A 16,891-nucleotide genomic window follows, 5' to 3' on the forward strand; every position below is an offset into this window, starting at 1 on the left:
GTGTGATGGGTGGGTGGAGATTTGATTGTTCCTGTGATCACTGAAACATGCCTTGAACACTGTATATAAACTTGAGAGCTAACCATTAATAGTGTTTATACATTTGAAACCAGAACCCAGAGCTGTGTGTCTCGGTTATTCTGGGAAATGGGATGTCTGATGTCTGTTGGATGGTTGGAGTGTCAGATAAGCTGTCGTGGGTTGATGGAAGGTCGTAAACGGCGGTGACCGTTACAAAAACTATCCCCTATTTTGTAGACGCTATAACTTTTCTGCAAACCATTCAATATACGCTTATTGTGATTTTTTTACCAAAAATATGTAGAAAAATACAGCCTAAACTGAGGAAAAACAAAAAAAAAATTGTGATATTTATTAAATCAAAAAGTAAAAAATATTGTGTTTTTTTCAAAATTGTTTTAAAACGCAGAGGTGATCAAATACCACCAAACAAAAGCTCTATTTGTAGGAAAAAAAAGGAAGTCAATTTTGTTTGGGAGCCACGTCGCATGACCGCGCAATTGTCAGTGATCGAATTGCAAAAAGTGCTCTGGTAAGGAAGGTTCTGAAGTGGTTAATCCAGCCCTGGGACTCCTGCAGACTGTCAGTGTAATTTGTCTGCCTGTACATCATATGGCAGGCAGTTTCACACTGACAGGAAGAATCAATAAACTACCACAGCGCTCAACAGAACCCTGGTAGTTCATTGAAAACTACAAGCCGACAGCCGCAAAGACTGTTGGTAGTTGCAGTACATTCATTCACAGAACACTGATCCTCTGCTTGCTGCCAAAACAGGGGAATTGGGGGATGCAGGGGCCGGTACATTTGTAATGTTGCATGTTACACCCTGAATATGGGTAGAACATGTAACATGTTACAAAAGGTGAACTTATCCTTTAAAGGGGTTGTAAAGGTTTGTCTTTTATTTTCTAAATAGGTTCCTTTAAGCTACTGCATTGTTGGTTCACTTACATTTTCCTTTGATTTCCCTTCTAAATGTTTTTTTTTTAATTTCTCACTTCCTGTTTGTCCTCAGTAAGCTTTCCACCATCATCAGAGTGGTGGAAAGTCATTTAAAACAGCTTACTGAACACCTTACTGAGGAGAAAAAAATGGAGGATCCCCCAGGGTGGGGCTTTTTAGGCAACAGTAGTACAAGTAGTCATGGTAGATACAAAATATATAATAGTTTAATAATAACAGGACGGTATCAAACAATGTTCAGTAAACGTATATAGTACAAAGGTTTAAAAACAACACATTAATGGGGTGTATTGGAAAAAAGGTGAAGAGTCCACAATATAAATACTGGGCCCAACGCGTTTCGGGTTTCCTTCTTCAGGGACCGAAGTATGTGTGGAGTCAGAAAGTGTAACAGACAACTTTTCTAGAAAACAAATAAATGACAATGTGTTGAAAATAATAACATACAGATGAAAAACATTAAACTGGTACAGATAAAAAAAAAAATCATACCACCCGAGAAGTTTCAACGGCTCAGCACACCCCTTAAAAGGACATCGCAATCGGGACGCATGGCAAGCCTCAGATGGTAAGGAGAGGAGTGAGGACTGGCATCTAATATCAATCACAGCGTAGCAAGACCTTTGGCCCGAAGTGTCACAGCGTAAAAGTTTATTGATTGTATATATATATATTTTTACCTGTCCAAAATATAAATAAGAGGACAGGATAATATCAACGGTGCCGCAGGCAACAAAAACGAAAAAGAACGCAAAAAAGGATCGCAAAAAAGAAAGCTGAACCAAGATTTTATATATGAGGCTAGAGACATACCTGTAATGACAAAAAGTGGCCAGAGAGGTCAGTAGAGGGATCGGAAGCTAAAAAATAAATGAAAGAAATAAATCCCAGTTTAGAGATGTACAGAGTATAGGAAATGGCATGTAAAGCAATAGTATGGGGGTCAGGGTGGGAAACATGAAGGGACAAAGTACTTACATGGGAAGAAAACACAAGCAGTGTAGAGTATGTACAGCTGCTGCAGCCATCCAGCAATGTCTGACATTGTGGGGCTGCTTGGCTTTTAAATAGGAGAGGGGGAGGAGTAAGGTGGGAGGGGTCTGTAAAGGAGCCTGCGTTGCTATGGGTCAGTGTGGAAAAGGGGGCGTTGCCTCCAAGTGGGGAGAGGGGAGGGACAGGTAAGCCCTGCTCTCATCATGTGGGAGCCCGCACTAATGACGTGCAGGAAAAAAAAAAAAAAAAAAAAACATGGCAAGTGACCAGGAAAAAAAAAAAAACACATGGCAAGTGACCAGGAAGATCACCTGACACGGGGGTGGAGAATATGCAGAATAGTTGGTTGCATGTTGGAGAATAAGAAACGTATAATAAAGGGGGCATGACCATTACTAGTACAGGAGGAGAAGGGTATAAAAAGGGTCAGCTAGGGAAAAAGTAGTAAGAAGGATTGGAAATGCAAGATGCAAATAAATGTTTTTGTTATAGAGTGATTTGTAAGCACGGTTGCTGCTCAATGCAAGCAGGGGTTTGTATATACAGTATCTTTATGTACAGGTATGCTCAGCCATAAAATTAAAAGGACAGCAATCTAAGAAGATGTTGTATTAAAAGGATATTATAATTATGCAAGAATGGGGACACGTGGGCCAAAAGGTCCAGGGGCAAAAAGGAAAAAACAGGGGCACGAAAAATGTCCACTGTGTGATCCCTGCCCCTGTTATAGGCGCAGGTATAGACCCATGGTCAAAGACACCAAAAGGTGCATGGGGACCAGGTCAAAAAAGCCGTCTCCCATGGGAGGAGGACAGACGGCTTACGTGCGCCCAGCTAAGGAGTGACAACAAGGGAGATGCCAGTCAAGCCAAAATGCGCTTCGAACGCGAATCCCCAGGGGGTGTACTGAGGGATGAATGGGCATGGTGATAAATACAGGGAGAATCCAGTATGTATTACTGACATGGGCAAATGACAGAGTGGAGAAGGGGGTAATGAAAGGAGACAATCGGTGACATAAGGTCCTCGAAATATAGAGTGGTCTTGGTCATTCTTTTTCACAACCCCCGGAGGAGAAACCTTCCAAAAAAGGCCTAAAGCTGATCTGCTCATTGAGGCCCGGTGGAAGATTGGCCTCTAATTCGGCAATCCACCGAGTTTCATGCTGCAAGAGGATCTTATTCCAATCCCCACCTCTGGGGCTTGGATGGATCCTATCGAGGATTAAAAATTTAACCCCTGAGAAAAGTCCATTGTGTTGAGACAAGATGTGGCGCCCTAGTGGTAAGTCTGGGTTGGCCGAACGCATGGCATGTAAATGCCGGGAAGCTCGCTTAAAGAATGGTAATTTGGTTTTACCCACGTAGAACCTCTTAACATTGACAGGTGAGTAAGTATATTACGCCAAATGTCTTGCAATTGGCAAAGTGTCTCGGTCTGTAAGGCCGACCGTTGGGTAGTACAATATCACGCTCTATATTGATGTATCGACAGATGGAGCAACCCCCGCAGGTGAAGGTACCCTTCCTTTTGCAAGGGTCTTTCCTGAAGTTGTCCTTGAACTCACTGGCCACTAAGTGGTCTTTGAGTGAGCATGCCCGTCGGTAAGTTATCGCTGGCTCTTTTGGTACAAAGGGACCGAGTTGAGGGTCAAAAGAGAGTAGGTGCCAGAATTGTTTGAGGATTCCTCTCGTTTTTTGATGTTGAGTATGGTACTTAGTGATAAGTCTGGTAGTATCACTACCAACAGGGGACTTCTTGCCTGATTGTACTAATAGGTGTGACCTGATTTGTCCATTGGCCCGTTGAAATGATCTTTTGAGGATTTTTTTCGAGTACCCTCTATGTAGTAATCTGTCACGTAGTCCGGCTGCTTCCCGTAGGAAGGATTCCTGGGTAGAACAATTGCGTCTTAGGCGTAGATATTGACTATAGGGTATTGATCCTATCAAAGATGTGGGGTGTGCACTAGAAGCGTGCAATATTGTATTACCCGCCGTGGGTTTTCTGTAGAGCCCTGTTGATATGTACCCATCAGGGTTTTTGAGTAGGGTAACATCAAGAAAGGGGATTTGGGAATCGCTGGAGGACATTGTGAACTTTAAGTTCAGCTCGTTGCAGTTCATGATAGACATGAATGACTCGAGCTCCTCGGTCGATCCCTCCCAGATCATAAGGACATCGTCAATATATCTGAACCATCCAGATACAAGATGGATAAATGGTTCTACCGGATTACTGGTCAGGAATAATTTTTCCCACTCCCCCAGGTACAGGTTGGCATATGATGGGGCACATGAGGTCCCCATCGCTACCCCCTGTACCTGGAGGAAGTGGGAGCCGTCAAACGAGAAGACACTATGATAGAGTATGAACTCCAAGGCCATAATGAGAAATTCCCCAAGCTTCCGATCAACGCGGAAGATGGGAAGTAAGACATCCCGTATAGCAGCCAAACCCAGAGGGTGTGGGATGGAGCTATACAGGGCCTCCACGTCGATGGCTACCAAAAGTGCTCCTGGAGGCACTCTAAGATGTTCAACTTTGTTTAGAAGATGGATGGTGTCCTTAATATAGGATGAGAGGTGGGTTACAAAGGGTTTCAAGTGTAAATCGACAAAGATACTCAAATTCTCCGTTAGGGCGCCACTGCCGGATACAATGGGACGGCCCGGTGGATTTATGAGATCCTTGTGGATTTTAGGCAGGCAATAAAAAGTTGGAATTTTGGGGTATTTGGTGCGGATAAACTCCCATACATCATGGTTCACTGCACCTTGGGAGAAGGCTCCATCCACTAGAGCATAAAATTCAGTTTCAAACTTTATAATAGTAGATGTGGAAATGGGAGTATACCAATCCCGGTTGCAAAGGATTTTTTTACACATAGCCTTGTATTGATCATTCGTTTGGATCACAATGTTGCCCCCCTTATCGGAGGGCTTGATGGTGAGTGAATGACAGTCTTTAAGTTTCTCTAGTGCCTCAATGGGTTGGTAAGCAAGCTGTTTGGTGTTGGGTGGTTTTCGTAATTTTTTTATTTCTGCTGTCGTGAGTGCTACGAAAGCAGCCAGGTTTGAGTTGGTTTGCAAGGGAGGAAACTTGTCCGACTTGATTTTCAAAGTGTTGAAGAGTCGTTCGGGTCTTGGAGTGGAGATGGCGTCTGACATAAGGGTTTCTATGTCTGAGATGTCATCAAAATCGGAGAGGTCTGCCTCGTCACAAAGTGATAGAAGGAGATCCATGTCTTCTTTGTGCTGTTGAGCACTAGTAGGAGAAATTTCTGTTTTGGGTTTAGAGTACAGACTCTTAAGTAACAACTTCCTTGCAAACAGGTGAATGTCCTTTATAATTTCAAAAGTGTCCAGGGGTGCCACTGGGCAGAAAGAGAGGCCTTTGGTTAGTAGTGTCATTTCGTCGGTAGAGAGTTCGTAATTCGAGAGATTTATTATATCAAGACCGACATTGGATCTTGGTTCATCATCCATCAATATAGGATGGTCTAGGTATCCTGCCGTGTGTGAACTACTTGAGGAAAAAACCCAGTATCCGTGGTTTCTCTGATTGTGGGTCTTAGTCCTTCATGAGTAACATGGGTACTTTGTTGTGAAGTCGAAAACACAGGAAACAGCCCGGTTTTATGAGCTGGGGAATTGCTGTGTTGATTAAATCTTTCGGAGTCCGCGTGGGTATTGGTGGGTCCTGGCTGTTGTACTATGCGTTTCTTGATGGTGTTGTCATCTTGGTCCGACAAGGCTCGTTTCGGTTTAGCATTCCTATTTCTAGTGGAGTTTTGTGTGGGGGCATTGTTGGGAACATTTGATGAGGCCTTATTGCCCTTTTTGGAAGTAAAGGCGTTACCTCCTTTTGAGGAATTTTGTTGGGTGGAATATGCTGTTTGCCATTTGTAGGCTTTGCCTTCTTGGAAGGACCGTTTGTCCCTCCAGAATTTTGTTTCCTTTTTGTGCAGAGTTTCTGCAGTGACCGCATCAAGTCGTCCCTTGATTTTGGTCTCATGCTCTTTAAAGGCAGGTAACGCCAAAAAGGGTAAAAGTTTGGTATAAGTTTCGTCAATGTCCTTTTCAACCTGTGCCGATCTAGTCTTGTATTCTTCTATGAGAAGTTTCATCATGTTGGCAGTACAAAGTTGGAGGTTTAGCTCCCATTTCTTCCGGAACTCAGGATTTACATTGTCTAACAATGGAAAAATCTGAATCCGGAGACCATAGGGGTTAATGTCTTCTCTTAGATATTTTTCAAAGCTCTCAACGTGCCAGAACGTTACTGAGGAGAAACAGGAAGTGAGAAATTCAGACAAAGAAAACAAAGAAAAAAAACATTTAGAAGGGAAATTGAAGGAAAAGGTAAGTGAACCAACAATGCACTAGCTTAAAGTAACCTATTTAGGAAATAAAAAACGAACCTTTACAACCCCTTTAAGGATTGGTAAGTTGCCATACATTACATTTTACATTTTTGGTTTAAATACACTTTAAAGAGATATTGCTTTATCCGCTAAGAATTTATACTAGATTGGCTTAGGTACGCTTTGAGACTTTTGACTAGTTCAGCTGTTACATAAGCCCTGTTACTTTGTTTTTTTTTAACTATCGTTAAAGTTTTGATAAGTCATGTGATAAAATGATTTCAATTACAATTAAAGTACTGTGGAGCACAACTCATAGATGAAGAGTGTCAGTTTCCATATCTATTATATGTTTGGTATGCAGCCAAGGGGTCAGCCAGTCGCTGCAGTCCAATGCTTCTTCTTATGTAACTACATAGCTTCAATAACAAACCCTTTTCCTTTAGAGTTCACCTTTATAACATTTCTGCCTGTGACATTTTTGCTGTGTGTTCTCTATTTTCTCAATTATATTTAATTACCTTTTTTTCCCCTCTTATACATTTCCTGACTTTGCTGTGCTCTTCTGACCCTTTTCTAGACATTGACAAAGGAAAAAAACCTGATTGTAACTGGCAGTCATACATAAATCTTTAGAAGAGATTTTTTTTTTTAACTATGTGGTAATTATTTTGCGTCTAAACCTGAAGATTTTATGCAAGTTTGAAATGCTCATATCAACTAACTGTCTATCTTACTAGTTATGGCTGTATATACGGCTACTTATGCTAGTGGTTCATTTAGCTAATGCAGTTATGATCAGGGCTAACATGTTTCTGTCTTTTGGATTGACTCCTTTGGTGAATGCACATGTCTTTTTTCAGTGCAGCACCTAACCTACCCTCTAGGCCATGGGGGTACTTTCTGATATGATACTTGTTATGTAATGTATTAGTGTGTTATACTGCTCTCCATCCAGTAGGGGAAGCATTTGTAAATATGTTCTCTTTATATTTCTGGTAGAGCTCTGTATTTCTCTAGCATCTATGGTTCCTGTATTCCTATGTGTTGTTAAAGTGGTTGTAAACCCTCTCAAAAAAAAAAAAAAGCCCTGCAAGACAAAGGCATAATGAGCTAGTATGCATAGCATACTAGCTCATTATGAATAACTCACCTTAGATCGAAGCCCCAACCGCAGTACTCTCCCCCTGACATTTCTTCCCAGGATTACTTCCGGGTATCGCGGCTCCAGCGCTGTGATTGGCCGGAGCCGCGATGACTTCACATACGTGCCATTGCTTCATTTTGTTCCCACAAATAGAGCTTTCTTTTGGTGGTATTTGATCACCTCTGCATTTTTTTTTGCAATTTTTTTTAAAAGACTGAAAATTTAGAAAAAAAAACGTTTTTCTTTGTTTCTGTTATTTTTTTGTAAATAAGTATGTTTTTCTTCTTTAATGACAGGCACTGATATGGCTGCACTGACGGGCACTGATAAGGCGGCACCAATGAGGTGGCACCGATGAGGTGGCACTGATGGGTACTGACAGGTGGCACTGGTATGCGGCACTGATGGGCACTCATAGGCAACACTGGACACCAATATGTGGCAGTGATGGGCACCAATAGGTGGCACTGATGGGCACCAATAGGTGGCACTGATGGGTACTTATGGGTGGCCCCGATGGGTACTTATGGGTGGCACTGATAGGTGGCATGGATGGGCACTGATAGGTGGGCACAGATGGAGACTGATAGGCACGAATGGGTGGCACTGATGGATAGCATTGAAATCTGTGATGCCCAGCATGTGTTTTATACTGGTGCCAATCAGTGCCCATTTGTGGGCACTGATTGGCACATATTTTGCATGTATTTACACATGTGGATGGTCAAGGGGGATGTACCTGGCCATCCACATGCTTGGGGCTTCCCTGGTGGCCCTGGCGTCTTCCCTGCTAGACCAGTGTGGGCATCCGCGCGGGGGGGGGCTGCGCTGAAAAACAATCAGCGCAAACCCCCCCTGTCAGGGGAGCCGCCGATTGGCTCTCCTCTACTTGCGTCTGTCAGACGCGAGTTGCGTTTGTCAGACGCAAGTTACATTGTGATCAGCCGTGATTGGACACGACTGATTACGTGGTAAAGAGCCTCTGCCGGAGGCTCTTTACCGAGATCGGTGTAGCGGGGTGTCAGACTGACACACTGCACCACCGATCGCCGAAATGCGCGCCCCCACGGGCGCGCGGTGGCTGTTATCCTGCTGGAAATTAATAGACGTCCAGTCAGGATAACTAAACCACTTCCCGGACGTCTATATGCTATTATGTGGTTAAGGAGATATTTCTTGCATCTACAGGTAAGCCTTAATCTAGGCTTATCTGTTGGTGCAAGTTGTCAAGGTGAGTTTACAACCACTTTAAGTAAAGAAGTCCTGTGAATGCCTGTCCATGTCTTTATTTCAAATTCATTTTAAATACACAAAAATACTATAGCAGGATATACCTGCTCACAGAAACTATTCAGTTGTAGGGTTATGAGCTCAGAAAAAAAAACAAAACGAAATCCTGTATGTAAACCAGTCAAACCAGGGAGCATATCTTGATAAGGGATTTCCTTTTGTTAATTTTCACCCCCAAAAAGTGCCACTTATCCCCCCCCCCCCCCCCCACCGCCTAACTAATTTCATTTTTCAGGAAGTGGTTACTATCCGCTGACACTTCATAACTAACACTGCCTAGGCAAGTCGGTTTGGCCATGCCTTTCTCCACTTCTAGCAGGTATAACCCCTCCCACTCCCAGTACGCTTCAGCTTTTTTTGTTAGTCCAAAACTTTCAAATACATTTTGGATATAGTATGGGAAAGTTATAACCTGTCAGATTAGTTTTTTACCCATCTGTGTCTCAATGGGGGGGTTCCCCTTCACTTCCTTTCTCATAGCCAAAGTGAGAGAAACTGGTTGTCACCAAGGTCACCAGAACTAGTATTCTCATTGGAAGATTTCCCCTCAATCACTGTTAAGGTCACAACTCAGATATGGGATTTGTTTTCACCTTCTCTCTCAGTGATAATGATAAACAGGACAAACAGAGAGGGTTAATGTTCCTATCAATGGCAAGGCAGCAATACACACCTAACAGATGTTTTAGTCCCATTCCACTTCATCCAAAGGGGCTCTGCTTGTGGGGCCTTCCAGATCTTTGTGTACTGTGTTTGGTAGCTGCGGAGTATTTTCCAAGTTCAGAGCCACGGCACCGCATCTGATGACCTGTCTCTGAAGACTCTTTAGTGAGTTCACCATGTAGGTCGAGCATCGGGAGCTGTTACAATTATTGCAATCAATGAGTGTCATTACTATCTCCTTGTTTCCTTGAAGATGTGAATATAGGAATGAAACCTTTTTGCAATCTGGTCTGAATAAGCACCATCAAGGAGAAAATCTTAGCTTGTGTGATCCTGTTTTAAGGATCACAGGCTTCGTGTTTATTGGCTAAGCCTTTTTTATAGGGTGTTCCTAAAGTGGGTCCTCTTATTGCCACCAAGGAGGCTTGTTCTGCTAACACTTTAAAGACTTCTATTTGGACCCATCGTTGTTTCCCTTTCTACTACAGGCTACATACAGTAGCCTGCTCAGATTGGCTTTGAGAGGCGTGGGCTGATGTTACAGCCCCTGCCAATCCAAGCAGGCTTTGTATTCATTAACCACTTAATGACCGCCGCATGTAAATATACGTCGGCAGAATGGCACGGACAGGCAGAAGGACGTGCCGTACGTCCCTGCATAGACGTGGGTCGGGGGTCCGATCGGGACCCCCCCTGGTACATGCGGCGGTCGTTAATCGTGCAGAAGCGATCCGGGATGAGGGGGTGGCTATTCATTTCTAGCCGCCCCCTCGCGATCGCTTCCCGGAGCTGAAGAACGGGGAGAGCCGTATGTAAACACGGCTTCCCCGTTCTCCACTGTGGCTCCGTCATCGATCGTGTCATCCCTTTTATAGGGAGACACAATCGATGACGTCAGACCTACAGCCACACCCCCCTACAGTTGTAAACACACACTAGGTGAAACATAACTCCTTCAGCGCCCCCTGTGGTTAACTCCCAAACTGCAACTGTCATTTTCACAATAAACAATGCAATTTAAATGCATTTTTTGCCGTGAAAATGACAATGGTCCCAAAAATGTGTCAAAATTGTCCGAAGTGTCCGCCATAATGTCGCAGTCACGAAAAAAATCGCTGATCACCGCCATTAGTAGTGAAAAAAAATAATTAATAAAAATGCAATAAAACTATCCCCTATTTTGTAAACGCTATAAATTTTGCGCAAACCAACCGATAAACGCTTATTGCGATTTTTTTTACCAAACATAGGTAGAAGAATATGTATCGGCCTAAACTGAGGAAATTTTTTTTTTATATATATATTTTTGGGGGATATTTATTATAGAAAAAAGTAAAAAATATAGATTTTTTTTCAAGAATATGGCTCCAGCTCCAGCAAGAATGAAGAAGAATATGGCTCCAGAAGGAAGAAATATGAAGTGTCGGAAGCCTCGGAAGGGGGGTCGTCTTATACGGTGAGTAAAGGCAAAAAATCTTAAAACAACTGTAAAATTAGGGGGTCGTCTTATACGCCCGGTCGCCTTATACACCAGTAAATACGGTAATAATATAAGCAACATGTAAAGCTGGCCAAAGACAGATCAAAATATGTCTGGTTCAGCAGGGACTGACTGATTTTGATTAGTGTGTGCATGTCCCTGCTGAACAAAGTGGATTGTTTAATGGAAATGTTGATAAACTTTTTTTGGTCAGTGGCTGCAGTTGTTGATCAGTGTATTCTGACAGCAGTGGGTACAGTTGTCAGAATGCAATGTGGTAACCTGGTTTTGATAGGTACCAGCTCCCACTTCGGACCTTGGCAATGTGAGCGGAAGTTCACCCCCCTCTTTTCCCTGCAGCCTTCTGGGACACATCACAGGTCCCAGAAAACTGCAGGACCATACACAAAGCGCAGTGTAGCTTGTGCCTTCTCGATTGTGAAGCCACAAGGCTTCAATGCCAGTTTCCTTTAGTTAAGATGCCGCCTCCTGGACCTGAAGCCGATGGAAGAATTGGCTAGGGTGAGGACAGCGCTAGATCCCTGGACAGATAAGTGTCCTTATATTAAAAGTCAGCAGCTACAGTATATGTAGTTGCTAAATTTTAATTCTGGGGGACAATGACTGGTGATCTGCTTTAACTGAAAACTGTCCATTTATAAAGGGCAGATCAGATTGACGTGTTGACATGCCTATTCTTGCTCTTCACCTTAATAAGATTTAGTTATACACTTCGTAGATCCTAGAAAACACACAGGGGAGCACACATCACTAACACTGTGCTCTGCAGGCTACACCCTGAGACCATTTGGACAGTTCCATTTATCTCCTACCTAGGCAAGGATATATATTGTGCATGCATCAAGTCCACAGATCAAAACTGTCAACACACATTTGATTTGCAACTATGTATGATTCCAGAATTTTTGCTTGTGTGTTTTTTGTAATGTCTCATCAGCAAACACGTCATTGATAATACCAATGAAAATTATATTGGCTAAAGACTGTAGTAATCTATTTTTAGGCATATGGCCTCTGTAAATGTGATTTTGATTTTGATTGTAGCATTTCTTTTACCTTTTTAATTAGTTTCCTTTGAAAATAGTATATTTTTATTACTGAAAGTAGAAAAATTAAAGTTACAGCTTGGTATCTTGTCTAATGGCACATGCAATGCAGGGCCGGCCCTACCATGGGACACGATGGTACCATTGTACCAGGCGACACTTTCAGGGGGGCGGCAAATTGCCGCCCGCCTGCCATCAAATTCCGCCAGCTCCGCTCTCCAGTCCACTGTGGGGCTAAATGCCGCCCCACTGCTCCTCCTGTTCCGCTCTCCACTCCACTGTGGGGCTATTTGCATGAATAGAGCCATAACAGGACCTTTTTATACATGTAAACAACCATAACATGTCCTCTTTATACTCCTATATGTATAGAGCCATGATAGGTCCACTTTAGTTATCATGATATAAAATAATGGATGTGGGGGCATTTTGGTGGGCGTAATTTTTTTTTTTGGGGGGGGGGGGCAGCATTTCATTCTTGGTACCAGGCAACACAATGTCTTGGGCCGGCACTGATGCCATGCATGCTCCTTTTTACAATTCACCTGATATGTAATTGTACTTAACAGATTACATTCTAGAAAAACTGAGAGGATTCACTGAGGGAGTAGGTAAAATTACTACTAGATTATTACTGCAGTACTGTATGTGGTGCTTAAGTGTTCTTTTTCTAAGCAGACATGAACCTGCCTCTTTTCTTGAGTTAGACACCTGGTTAGGAGCAGAGGTCCTGATATCTGTATCCTCCCTAGCACTCTTGCCTGGGCTAAACTGGCGATCAGGGCTGTCATCAACAGAAATTATATTTCTATTTCTATAACAATCGATCCCCTCCTGCACTGCCCTGGTCAGCAAGACTGGCACTTATTCCTTATGCCATTTCTACCATCTTTATCAAGAAGGCCTTGAGGGAAGTGTCGACAGTGTACATTTCCTTCATTTTGTAAAGTTTGGCATTTTGCAAGCCAACATTTTCTGGTAAAATTCACTCATTCAAAGTGTATGCAAAACTTTTTTTTAAAACTTTAAAATTGCATAACTTTGTCAGAATGTTCCACATATTGTTTATTTTTCTTTACAAACTGAATTTTAGACTCTTAATGCATATCATCCTGCCAGTTCCCTTGGCTTTATCTAGTTTTCTGACCTTGCTATCCATGGAAGCAGATCAGTACTAGTGTTTTACATATTCATTGAATACCATTTAATAGCCTACTTGTTAACCAAAGAGTTCACATTAAAGAAAATCTAAAATCTAAACTTATTTTGTTTTGTGTAGAATGGAAAAGGGTTAAAACCAATGTCATTTTTTTTTTTTGCTGTCCATGTCCTATTTACTCTTACTTCCTGTTGGATAATTCCACCCAATAGGACACAGATGATAAAAAAAATAAACACCTGACAAATCTTTTCAACTGTTCCCTACTCTATCCCAAGCTAAAACAAAGTTTTTACCTTTAGATATACTTTATACTTACTTTAAACTTAAAATGTTGCAGTTCTCACAAGTCCATTGAACATTGGGTTAAAGTACACTAATAGCACAGTGTTATTTGCCACTGTCAGAATATACGGATATACATGTCCCCTTGACAAAAGTTGATTAAAGGGTCACTAAAGTTTTTTTTTTTTTTTTTATGCTGAAATGACTGTTTACAGGGTATATAGACATACAAGTTAACTGATTCGTTTTTAAAATGATTACAAATAGATAAAAAATCAATCATATAATGTGCCTGTAGGTTAGTTTCACTTTTAAACTGTTTTCATGTTCCTGTGAACTAGAGAGACACACAGAACAAAAACAAACAAATCCAGGGCAGTGTTTTGTTTTTAAAATTAATCTGATTGGTTCTGTTAAGTTTTAGACACACAGTAATGACAGCTTAGACCTACAGTGAAAAGCTCCCAGTACAATGATTATAAGGAAAAAGACAACCAGGAAGTGTGGAGATCAGAGCAGAATTACAGCCACTTCAAAGCAAAAACGAACAATAAGAACATGAAACCAGTACTGCAGTAAGGTAAAGGAAGCTATTTAGCTAAAAAAAATAATTCCTTTAGTGATCCTTTAAGTACTTGACTTCTGTTGAGCATAGAATGTAACAATAGGATAATGAGTAGGTGGAGCAGAAGAAAATTGCTATTAAAAAATGTTTAATGAAATCAATGAAGGTTCCCGAAGAGCTCACAGAAGAGGCAGTACTTAAATCAGGTTTCACCGAGGGGCGTAGCTTAGCGATGGCAGTGTGAGGACGCTCTTCTCGGAGCTCTGCAGGAGTGAGCCCGGAGACCGACTGCTGAATAGCTGCTGTGAGCCATGACTACATGCCGGGAGACCGCGAACACCCACATAACACGGGGGTGCAGCGGGGTCCTGAGATCTACCACTATTTTTTGCGGAAGCACGCCGCTTCTTCTCCCGCTCCTTCCCCTGCTGGCCTATCCAAGATGTCGCCGACGCGCTCAGCCCAGACGAATGCTGCCAGCAAGAAGAGCACACAGACGGGGACGGCAGCTGGTGCAGGCGGAGATCTCTCCCTGTCAGCGGAGGGGTCATCTTCGCCCATCCCTTCACCTGCGATCCCCTGCTCGGACCTTCAGCCTAGCTCTGACCAGGCGGGGGGAGTGGGCAGCTGTACTGAAAGTTCCATTTGGGACATTGTGGCAGGCCTCCCCACTAAGCATGACCTGCAGGAAATGGCTTCCTCCATAGTGAATGCCATTACCAGGGACCTACATGACTTACGCCAGAAGGTGGATACAGTGGAGGAAAGGGTTACCGTGCTGGAGTCTTCCTCCTCGGCTACTGACACCCACTTAACATCCCTGGAATCTGAACACAGAGTTTTCCGCCGCCATTTAATAGAGACCCAACTCAGGCTGGATGATGTGGAGAACAGGAGCAGGAGGAACAACCTGCGTTTACGTGGCATTCCCGAGGCCACCATGGGACCAGATCTCTGCGCCACGGTGGTGGGCATCCTGAACCAGCTGTTGGGTAAGCTGCCAAACTCAGAACTGGAGCTGGACAGAGTGTACCGTATCCCGGGGCCCCGGGCACCCTCTCTGCCTTCCCAGGGACCTGTTGCTGCTGACCTCCCCCGAGATGTCCTCTGCAGGGTGCACTTCTTTACTGTTAAGGAGGAGATATTGCGCCTAGCTTGGGAGAAAGGGCCACTTGATTTTGATGGGGCACTCATCTGTATTTACCCTGACATCTCCAGGCAGACGAGAGCCATGCGGGGCCTCCTGCGGCCTCTCCTTGATGTGATTCGGGAGGCTGAAGCCACATACCGATGGGGTCATCCTTTCCACCTGATTGTCCGGAAGCAGGGAACCGAATTCCATCTCAAATCAACTCCCAGACTTGTTCAGTTTCATCGCCAAGCCTGCAGTGTCGGTTCCCAACTGGTTTGACTTTCTGCTCTCCCAGGAGGCGCTCGGCCCACCTTTACCCAGGCCACAACGGTTCCGACGACCGCGCTCTCGTGCCCCTTGTCGCGAGTCTGCCAGGCCCCATCCGTTGTTGCATGAAGCTTGATCCACTACGTCTACCGGGGTATTGGTAAGACATTCTGTTTGACACCTGACTCTTGGTTGGCCCCGTTTCATGGGCTGCTCCCCTCCGGGCTTCTGGGTGCCTGAAATGTCTGCACATATTTTTGACTGTGACCGGTTGTACCCGTCTAGAGGCGCAGTCTTCCAGCCCCCGGCTGCCCCCCCGCATTCCCTGCATTCCGTGGACACCCACTGGCTCAGGGGTCTCCCCCTTTGCTGTACATGGAGGTCTTTCGGTGATGTATGCATATTCCCTGTCGCTCCCGGGTCAATAGGCCTTTTTGGGTGATACGTTGCTCTTTACTTCCCATGTTTGGCTGTGTAATATGTTATGTTATGATGTATGCCTATTTTTGTTATAACTTCCTTGCAGGTATGTCCTTGGACCCTCGGTACTGGTGCACGGGGTGGGGAGGCGAGGCAATTGGGTGCATCCATACGTTTCACTGTTTCCCGCTTGGTCGGGGTGCCACTTGCTGGGCCTATGGCCCCCCTTCCACCCACCTGACATGTAATTTTTATTGTGCTCCCTCTCTTCCCCCGGTGCTCCAGTGCTGACCGGTTGTGCTGGCCGCGATGCCACTCTTTTGTTCCGGTCTCCATTGCTGGGAATTATTGTAAGTTACTGTTTATTAATTGTCATTAATTGTTATACTTGTCCTTAGTCGGTTCACATGATACTTTTTTATTAAGGTTCTCCTGGTTCTCCTCTCGTGGATCTCCAATGCTCCTATTACTTTTTTCCTTACTAGATTGCCGCTTAACCCTGAGCGGGTCCTTACGCTTCTGCCACCCCCCTTTAGGGCGGACCCCTGCGTGGGCACCTCTAAGTGCCTAATGAGGGATCACAGCATTTTTACATAAGACATTTTTTCCCCTCCCCTTGCCCTCCCTCCATCCCTTCTTCCGTCTTCCTTGTTCCCCATTTCCTCTCTTTACCCCTTGCCCTTTCCTCTTTTTCTGGTCTTCCCTTTCGCCTCCTTCCCTCCTCTCCTTTCTTTCTCTCTTGACTTTTCATCTTTTCCTTTCTTACACTCCGATTGGGAGGTCGCTTCTGGTTGAGCCTATCCTCATACTTCTCAGTGGTCTTGGTCTTGTCGGGCGACACTATGGGTCTCCTCAAGGTCACCTCTCTGAATGTTCGTGGTCTGAATGTTCCGGAGAAGCACTCGCAGCTCTTAGCTGACCTGCGCAGAAGTAGAACTCATGTAGCCTTTTTGCAGGAAATGCATTTCCGCAGTGATAGAACTCCTAATTTGAGGAGTGGGACCTTTCCGACGGCTTACCACAGCACTCCTCCGATCTCCAAATAAAAAGGGGTCAGCATCTTGTTGGCT

The 16,891-nt window shown here is 44.0% G+C and overlaps 1 long non-coding RNA gene across 1 annotated transcript; it reads right to left on the reverse strand.

Annotated features, from left to right (window-relative positions):
- Positions 1–1,350: 1,350 nt before the first annotated feature.
- Positions 1,351–1,994, reverse strand: LOC120940446. Its single transcript, XR_005749425.1, has 4 exons — positions 1,966–1,994; positions 1,801–1,847; positions 1,480–1,667; positions 1,351–1,390 (listed from the first exon to the last, which is right to left on the reverse strand). It is a non-coding gene; the product is annotated as an uncharacterized LOC120940446 (long non-coding RNA).
- Between the last annotated feature and the right edge of the window lie 14,897 nt (positions 1,995–16,891).

Source organism: Rana temporaria, chromosome 5, assembly GCF_905171775.1.
Source record: "Rana temporaria chromosome 5, aRanTem1.1, whole genome shotgun sequence".
Taxonomy (NCBI): domain Eukaryota; kingdom Metazoa; phylum Chordata; class Amphibia; order Anura; family Ranidae; genus Rana; species Rana temporaria.